Here is a 9,539-nt window from a genome sequence, read left to right as displayed (position 1 = left end):
AGTACTTAAGCTGACCACTTACTCTCAAAATAAGTAACGAGGTCATGCCCCAACTTGGATATAAACCCACCAAGTCAAGAACACAAAGGCTATTAAGCAGTGAACATACAATCGTCAAAGACTATAAAGACCTATCTATGATGAAGGCCGAAATACTCACCTAGGACCTAAATAAAACCAATCTAGGTCCCAGCTTGAATATTTTAGCCCACACCACACAAGACAAGTAGGACACCCAATTAACCATAAGAGAGGCAAAGAGTCCAAACTTGCACACTCAAATGATCATACACACCCTAGCATATGAAAGGTTACGCAAGAGCATATTTAGCTGACAATCCAACAATATCTCCAATATCAATAATAATCCAAATTCTAGCTAACCGTTAATCTCATAATTCATGAGAACAAGCTAAAATGGCAAAGAGGCAACAAGACTAAGCATAAGGCATCCAAAGCATCCAACAACCAACATGTGAAATGATAATTACAAATATCAAGGCATAACATAAAACCTCCAATAACAACTAATCTCACCTCAAAGACAAACCCTCGACCCGAGTCCCGCGACGGGTCATCGGTCAAATCGAGGCTGACCGGTTTAAACCTAGTTTGACCAAACTCGTTCGGTCAATCTGGCCCAGCTCAGAGTCTTGGCCTACTTTGGCCCAAATTACAAAATTTATCACAATATTATTCTCATGCTATTTCCAATTTCTATCATGTGAAAAACGAAAGTAACACATTATCAATCACCTAAACACTTAACAAACAACAAGCACAATATTAACTACTAATGTGACATTAATTCGTCGAGTAACTCGGAATAGTGACCTTAAGCTAGCAAAGAGACGAGTAATAACTTGAGAAAGCTTCTAAAACCAAAAATTACTCTTCATCTTCAACCACATATGAGTCACCTAAAATAATTATGTGAAAGGACGATATTAACGAATTATCGTTATATAAAATAAGAGATGGTTATTTAATTATATTTTAAATAAACCAAACTAGCGTCAAAACAATTTATAGACACGGCCCACAAGTTATTATGACAACCTCAAACTCGGCCTAACCACCCACTACACATGGACTCAAACTCGTGACTTAGCTAGGCCACTGCCTAGGCCACGGCCAGGCTACGGCTAAGCTACAGCCAGGCCACAACTAGGCCACATCTAAGCTACAGCCAAGCCGCAACTGTCACCAACACTCCACCTAAACAACTACCCATCTCAGCCACTAAAACCCATGCTTGACTGTTCTAAAATCAGCCCACTCAAACACGTTAAATTAGTCCCAAAACCTTGCAACAGAACATATCAAAACAACCCCACCACAGTCCATGAACAACTCTGAAAAACCTGCACAAAGTGACCTCAAAACAGCCCTAAAATAGTCCCTCATCACCCCACGAAACAGCCTACTCAACACATTATAGCGGTCCCAAAAAAATACACAGGAAACCGTCCAACATCAGTCACTCTTGCGCCCTAAAAACAGTCCTGAGAGGTACTATCTTATCCGTCCCAAAACTGTCCCAACGTACCTGCAAAACTGACTCAAAACAGTTCACTTCCCACCTTAAAACAGTCCCAAATACTCGTCCAAGGCCATTCCAAAACAATCCATACATATCAGCATACACCGTCTTAAATATACCACTTACTAGCTAGCATCCCAAATGATCCCTACAGGTCAGTATACACCTTCTCAATCATCTCCACATATCAGTATACACCGTCTTAACTATACAACTGACTAATTAACATCCATAATGATCCCTATATATAATTATACATCGTCTCAATTATAAAACAGACTAACCATCATTCGAAATAAACCTATTTTACAAGTAATATCGAGTAACCTATCATTGTTACCTTTTTCCGATTGAACTAATCATTTATGACTAACAAATCTTCTACCAGCCCGTCTATTTTAGTACATACAACCGTCTTATAATAAATAAAGCTGAAAATATAAATGGGTTTGTAAAAATACATAACGAAAATGAATTTTACTTACATCGGAATGACGAGAACGACGAGAGGAGCGCTATGGAACAAAAATAGTTGAAAACGGATAAGGAACGAAGCACCGACGTCGATTAACAGATCAAATTTTGAAAAGGGAAAAAGACTCGCCAGAAGAAGAAAAAAAAAAGATTGAAGAAGAAGAAATGAGACGTGAGTTTGTGAAATGAGACAGCAGCCTGCTAGCCTGCTATTTATTATACGTATCTTTCTTCATCGTTAAGTAATTTCGCTCGTTTTTAAAACCGTCTCGAGTTAATAAAAATCGGTTTTAGTAAAAGTTTCAGTAATAAAACGGAATCAATATTAAATAAATTTAATGAGTGAAAATAAAATAAACTCAGCCAGCTAACGGAAATAATAGGAATTCGATTCGAATCGGAGTTATTAACGATTTTTACGAAACTAACGGATATTAATAAAAATTGCTAATTTAGTGAAATAAGCTCAAAATAGCTAATTGGACGGTTTTGTTCCCAAAAGCCATCTCGGGTTCACTTAAAACAACTTCCATAAGGACTCGTAAAGAAACGGAAATTATTAAATAAATAAACTCGAACTAACTTCAATAAACTCGAACTAACTTTAAATAAACTTATTAATGATTATTAAAATTAACGTATCGAATTATGATGAAATTAATTAATTAGCTAAGCATATATATATAAATCGTTAAATGATGTAAGTAAATTCAAAATAGCAATTAAAAGAATTTTATCCAACTTAATAAAATACGGGGTGTTACAAGCACACCGTCCCATGGATCGACCTCGACTTAACCACTAACTAGTTTTTTGTTGATAATTATAAATGTGTTTGATTGGGAGACTCGGCGACAGTCTTACCCATCACATCCCCAATCCGAACCTTTGCTCGTCCCGAGTAAAGAGGTGACTAAAATTATGACCTTTATATATACTAATCTAATAATATAGCCGATGTGAGACAATTAGCGGGTCTCACTCCGCCCCTTCAACTCACAACACGACATCCATGAGGTAAGCTACCTTCTTGCAAGGCAAGGTGGGGCTTGCCAATATGCCGATACATCCATACATTAAGCACACAAAATAAGTAATGGATGCATCTGCAAAAGAATAGCCACTTTCCTCATCTAAGTGGCAGAAATCCTATAAGGGGGAAGAAGTCTAAGGGTACACACTCCAATATAGATATGGTTTCTTCAAGTTACTAAGCCTAGGAGGATACAAAAAAGTCACCTCCAAGTTGTGTCATACTAGGGTACCTTTGTCCACAATCGCTAAAGGCTTTCGTCAAGAGTAGACTTCTTATGGTGTTAGAAACACTGTAGGATCGCGGAATTCTCCCTCTTGCCTAGACAAGAAGAAGGGTCATCCCCTTTCCACCATGCAACAAAAATGAGATCAATGGATAAAAGGGATCATATGCTTTGAGTTTCACAATGGTAGTTTTCTTTTGATTTTCCCCCCCAATTTCTTGTGGTATTTGACATTTGAAGAACATTTTGTTGGAGTATGTGTCCTAAACAATAGTGTGATCACATGTTTAAATCTCATAATAAGAATACGTAAGGAATGATTGAATATATAGTCAACTGATCAACATTAATCGGTAATGATTGGCTAACTAGATTTCGATATTACTGTCGTTTGACGGTGCTGATCAGTTGATCCCTTAAGGTAACACCTATAGGTCAATTCCCTTAATAGATAAGTTAATTGATTGTATATTGATACTAGTTAATTAATTCCTTAAAATTGAACAATTTGTTTTGTGAGTGAGAATAAGTATTCTATTGTAATTTGATTAAATAAGATTCATTTTAATAATTAAAAGATTTTATTAGTAAAATTAATTATTGTTTATGAAACAATTGATATGAGATTGAATAGTTTATAATAATTACAAAATATTGTGAATTATATTAACTTGACCAATTTTATACACAAGTAATTATGTATTACTAGTAAAATTATTATTTGTTATTTGTAATTTAATTAATTTATATAATGATATTTAATTGTTAAATATGCATTAAATTGATTAAGAACATGTTACATACAACATGTGACATATTGTATGACAATGTTACAATTGACAAACATAAAATGGATGTCTATTTTATAGGGGCCTAAAATTATAGGGTTGATGGAGTTAGTGGATGTTTATTTTAATGGTAAAATAAACATAATAATTAACCTACCCTAACTAGCCTTTACTCTACAATTTATGGATAGGACAAAGGCCATGCATTGGCCCTTTTCCTCTCCTCTCACCCGGCCTTTCAAGCTTAATAAGAGCATCTTTTGCTCTTATTTTTCATTCTAATATTTTTGAGTATTGGTCATTCAAAAACTCTCTTATTCTCTCTAAAAACTTGTTTTTAGATATTATAAATTGTTCAACTAAATTCTAATATCACAACATATTATTACTAGTGTAGTAATACAAATAATTTAAGAATCATTGAGGAAAACAAGTATATTAATCTAGTGTATTAATATATTAGTATTGAGGGGAATATGTCTTGGGTGCAATCAAGAGGAGAATTTCTAATTTGAAAGTTTGAGTTCATGTACGATCATCCTAATGTTCTAAGCTCAATAACAAGTGAAGGTAGGAGACCTTACTTGTGCCTAAAATTCGATCCATCACAATGTAAGGAACATTGTTTTTCTTCTTATTTCATTATTTCATCTTGCATGCAACTAGATCCACTAGTATATGAATTATGGGTAATTTATAATATGATTAGATGAGTCTATTAGGGGTTTATTGTAATACCCGTCCTTTTAGGGACCCATTGACTGACGTTGACCGACCTTAGGGGCCTGTTGTAGTCTTTGGGAAATCTTACAGCAGATGTCTTGTGTCATGATAAGCTTTGGATGAGTGGTACTCGATCTAGTCGAGGCAAATCGATCGAGTAGCTTGAGTACTCGATCGAGTAGAGGTCACTCGATCGAGTAAGTTAGTTACTCGATCGAGTAACGTCTTTACAGCGAGGGTTTAAAATTGTGTTTTGATAGAATCTCAAATCATTTCTGCCTCCTTCCTCCAAACCTAGATGTCGCCTTCCCTCATTCCCTTCACCATAATCCCTTCCGGAGCCTTTGACGATTCTTATGCCATGCGCGTAGATTGCTTGAGTCGTGTAGCGGTCTTGACGCCGGATAGCTATACGTAGGTATGTCATCATCATCATCATCATTGTTGTTGTTGTTTCCTTTAGGGTTCTTGTGATAGTAATAGGTTTTTGTACTGTTTGTATAGGGGAGTTTCTTGCTTGGTTGATGTCATGTGATTGAACAAGGAATCGTTGCGGTTGACTAAAGGTAGGTTCGCCTACTCAGTACTGTTGGTTGTCTAGAGTGTCTTGTGATGTGGTTGATTGTTGTGGTATCTTTATAGTTGTCGGTTTGTGACAGTTGGTTGGTAATGTTGCTGTTGTGTCTATCGTTGTTGTAATACATTGATCGGGTTTGGTTGTCTGTAAGATTCGGGGCGCGTCCCTGGCTGAGTGAAGTCACTTGCAGGAGTGGCTTCACGCCCTTGATTCGCCCTCTGTGGAACTCGCCACAGGAGGAGATGTGCACATTAATGGTCATTGGTTTATCGCTCTGTATGATGAGCGGGGATTTGGTGGGTACGGCTGTGGTCCCCCACTGGCAGGGTTGGTCAAGTGGACAGTCGGTGACGGTGATTAATTGGAGTGTTGTGACTTGTGTGTGTGTGTGTGTGTGTTCTGTTGTGTCTGCAGTGACTTGGCTGTTGTTCTTATATTGTCCGCAGTTACTGACCTTGTGTGGTTGTTTTCTTGTTTGCTTCTATTGTATCTGCCGTGATCCCTTAAGGTGAGCAGTCAATATTAGCAATTGATGTCTTGGATGATAGCTGGAGTCTTGGCGAGATGAGTCTTTCACGAGTCTTGACAGGAGTAGTCTACATAGTGTTGTTGAGTTGTATCTTTTGTATCAGTAGTTTTGGTCTATTCACTTGTAACAAATTATAAATGTTATCTTATCGACTTTTGATGATTGGTTTCCTCGGGCAACCGAGATGGTAACGCCTTTATATGCTAGGGAGGGTCTTGTTAAGGTTCCTTGGTATATGGGGGTGTTACAAAGTGGTATCAGAGCGACAATTTTGGAACCTGTATCAAATGAGCCTAATGAATGTAGTGAGTCTAATAAAATGAACCTGGTGTATATATATTGGGAGCCCCAGCTGATGCTAGATTTTGGGTGAGTAGGTGCCCTCATTTCAAAATCATGGCCCCATTATGCTTAAGCCAGTCACTGGTTAGGGGAGTAGTGAGTCAGGAATTATGTGCCTTATATAGTGTATGGTTACGATAGAAAAGTGTGTGATAAATTTATGGTAATGCTAGCATCTGTGTGGTGAGAATTGTCAAAACTTGTGGTTGAATAGAGATGATGAATGGTTTGCAATATGCGCTAGTGTGTGTGGCATGTGGTGATAGTAGTGTTTGTTCTAAATAAATGGTATTAGTAATTGATATATAAGCTTGTGAGTCTTGTATGTAGTAGTAATGGTGATGATTGGCAAGTTGTAAATTGTTGTAGTGGTCACCAAGATGGTAGTGGAGCATATTCGATAGATGAACGATTGAATGCTTCCGCAATATGGCATAATTGGGTTGAGAAAGTTCTTTGTCGGTTGTTGTGATAAGTTAGTCATTAGTAAACTTGGATGATCAACGAAAGTTAAATGATAGGTGAATGCCTAGAGTGATGTGATTAATAGTTATAATATCAAAGTTACAAATGCATGTTTAGGAATCATCTTGTTGAGGTCACGATAGTGTGATTAGCGGTAAAGAAAACGTGTTAAAGGTTGCGTAATAATTGTCATAGTATGAAAATAACAAGTTGAATGAGGTAATGTATTTGTCAGACTGATATGTCGTACTTGTGTAGTAATAATACGATGTGAATTGAATATATTAACCAGTGCCGATATCCGAATTCAATTTTGGAATCGACACGCGTTGCTGTTTTGCAAGAATCTTTAGTTAATCTTATGTATTTCCGATCATGTATCTAGCCTTGCTTGATCGTGTACGAGTGCTGATGGGTGATGTCGTCGGGTCACATCCAATCAAACACATTTATAATACTCAACAAACAACTAGTTAGCGGTAAGTCGAGGTCGATCCATGGGACGGTGTGCTTTGGGTTCTAAGTCTATCTATCTCAATTTATGCTAGTGTCACAATTTGTTTGGGTTTGTAGTTGTGTCCTAGGCTAATAAAAGCAATAAAGTAAAACAAGCAATAAAAGGGAAGATGTAAACAAATGATTAAAAGTGCTAGGATATCATGGGGTCATAGGGGATTCATGGTGTTGATCATACAAACATGTTTACAAAGTTGCAACCAATTAATGTTGTGGAGAAACCGAGTTGGTTTATGTCTTACGGTTCATAGGAAGAGTTGGGTCCCGGAGCCGAATCGATTAGATTGTACAACACCTACAAGTCGACTTACTTTCCTCCTATTCAACTTCTATGCATGGTCTAACAAGACTCGAGTTGGTTTATATCTTACAAGTCAAGTTGAGTAGATAAGAGATGGTTGTAAATGCAAGGATTCATAGGCTTATCATTTCATAAAACATAACATGTGCATAAAGTTGACATCACAACAAGCAAGCAATTTAATTATGAAAACATATTAAATTAAGCATGATTATTTCCCATTTTTGCTTCCCCTAATTACCCACTAATCCTAGCTAAGAGACTACTCACTTATTATTATGGTAAACATGTCATTAATGGTGTCAATCATCACAACAAGTGTAAACATGATAAGAGAATGAGGAAATAAACAATAAAGATTAAAGAGTAAAGGAATTATACCAACTTAAGATGATCCAAATAATAGAGCAAAGAATAATAGAAGAAACTTGGTTGATTGATGGAAGGTTGTCAATCTCCCAATAATAACCCAATAATTTTCAATTACCCAATAATAAACTTGAATAATAAACTTGAACAGTAATTAAGGAGAGATTAATGTGTAATTTGTGGAAAGATTAAATGATAATCTATTCTAATCTACTCCTAATCTAATCTAAGAAAGGATTTGTTCTAGCTAAGAGAGATCCCCCTTTTGATTATTTACAAGTGGGGTATTTATAGTGGAAATTAGGTGGATGCATGATCGGTTCCGTTTTGTGTTCACAATTAAAGGTGTGGTCGTTGGGTCACGTCCGAATCAAAACACAATTTATAGCTTCACAAACATCTCTACAATTAGTAAAGAGGCAAGTAAAGGTCGGATCCCAAGGGACGGGAATTGAGATGAGATTTCTATTGAAACTAGTGGTGTCTTAGGGGTGTCACAAATTGGGTTGTGTAGAAGGTCACTAACTAAAATTGCAATGAAAATAAACAAGCAAGATGAAATAAAAGGGGTGTAAACAATTGATTAAAAAGCACTAGGGTGTCATGGGATCATAGGGGAATCATGGGAATTGATCATACAAACATGTTCTCAAATTATAAGCAAGCAATTATTGTTGTGATGGATTGAGTTGGGTTATATCTTACAATCCTAGGAAAGTTTGGGTCCCGGAGCCGAATTGATTAGATTGTACAACACCTACAAGTCGACTTAGTCTTCCCTACTCAACAACATGCATGTTCTAATGAGACTCGAGTTGGTTTATGTCTTACAAGTCTCATTGAAAAGATAGGAGATGGTGGTAAATGCAAGGATTCATAGGCTTAGCATTTCACCAAATATAACATGTGCATGAGTTGAGATCAAAACAAGCAAGCAAATAAAACATGAAAGCATATTAATTTAAGCATGAATCATTCCCCATGTTGGTTTCCCCGAATCACCCATTAACCCTAGCTAAGAGACTACTCGCTCATTATCATGTTGATCATGCTAGCAAGGTTGTCAATCATACCAACAAAACGAAACATGATGAATAAATGAAAGTAATTAACAATAATTAAAAAGGGATTAAGAGAATTATACCTACTAATGATTCCAATAATAAAGCAAAGAATAAAAGAAGTACTTGATGCTTGATTGAGAGGTTGTCAATCTCCCAATAATAACCCAAATAATCTTCAATTACCCAAAACAAAGGATGAATAAAAGAGAGATTAAGGAAATAAAACTTGTATTAGAACTTGATTAATTGTTGATTACAATACTAAAGAGAGATTTGAATAAGATTAACTACTCTAATTATAGATAAGAAGAACATGCTCTCCTAATTAGACTAATGGGGTATTTATAGTGGAAATTAGGGGGATGCATTAGGGTTAACTAAGGGCTAAACTAGTAATTATACTTTTTAGATTGAGCAGGGAGGAGCCGGTATTTTTCGAAGGAAGGGCTTCTTTCTTTGTAGCTTGGAGAAGACGAAATTGCGCTGTAGAGGAATCCGAGCGGATTAGTGTCGAGACGGACGGATTCTGGCGGTGGAACCCGAGCGGCTTTGGAGGAATCCGGGCGGATTGTAGCAGTGATAATCCGAC

Source organism: Silene latifolia, chromosome 8 (genome assembly GCF_048544455.1).
Source record: "Silene latifolia isolate original U9 population chromosome 8, ASM4854445v1, whole genome shotgun sequence".
Classification (NCBI taxonomy): domain Eukaryota; kingdom Viridiplantae; phylum Streptophyta; class Magnoliopsida; order Caryophyllales; family Caryophyllaceae; genus Silene; species Silene latifolia.
The sequence above is the reverse complement of the archived record's forward strand: the minus strand, read 5'-3'. Positions refer to the sequence as shown.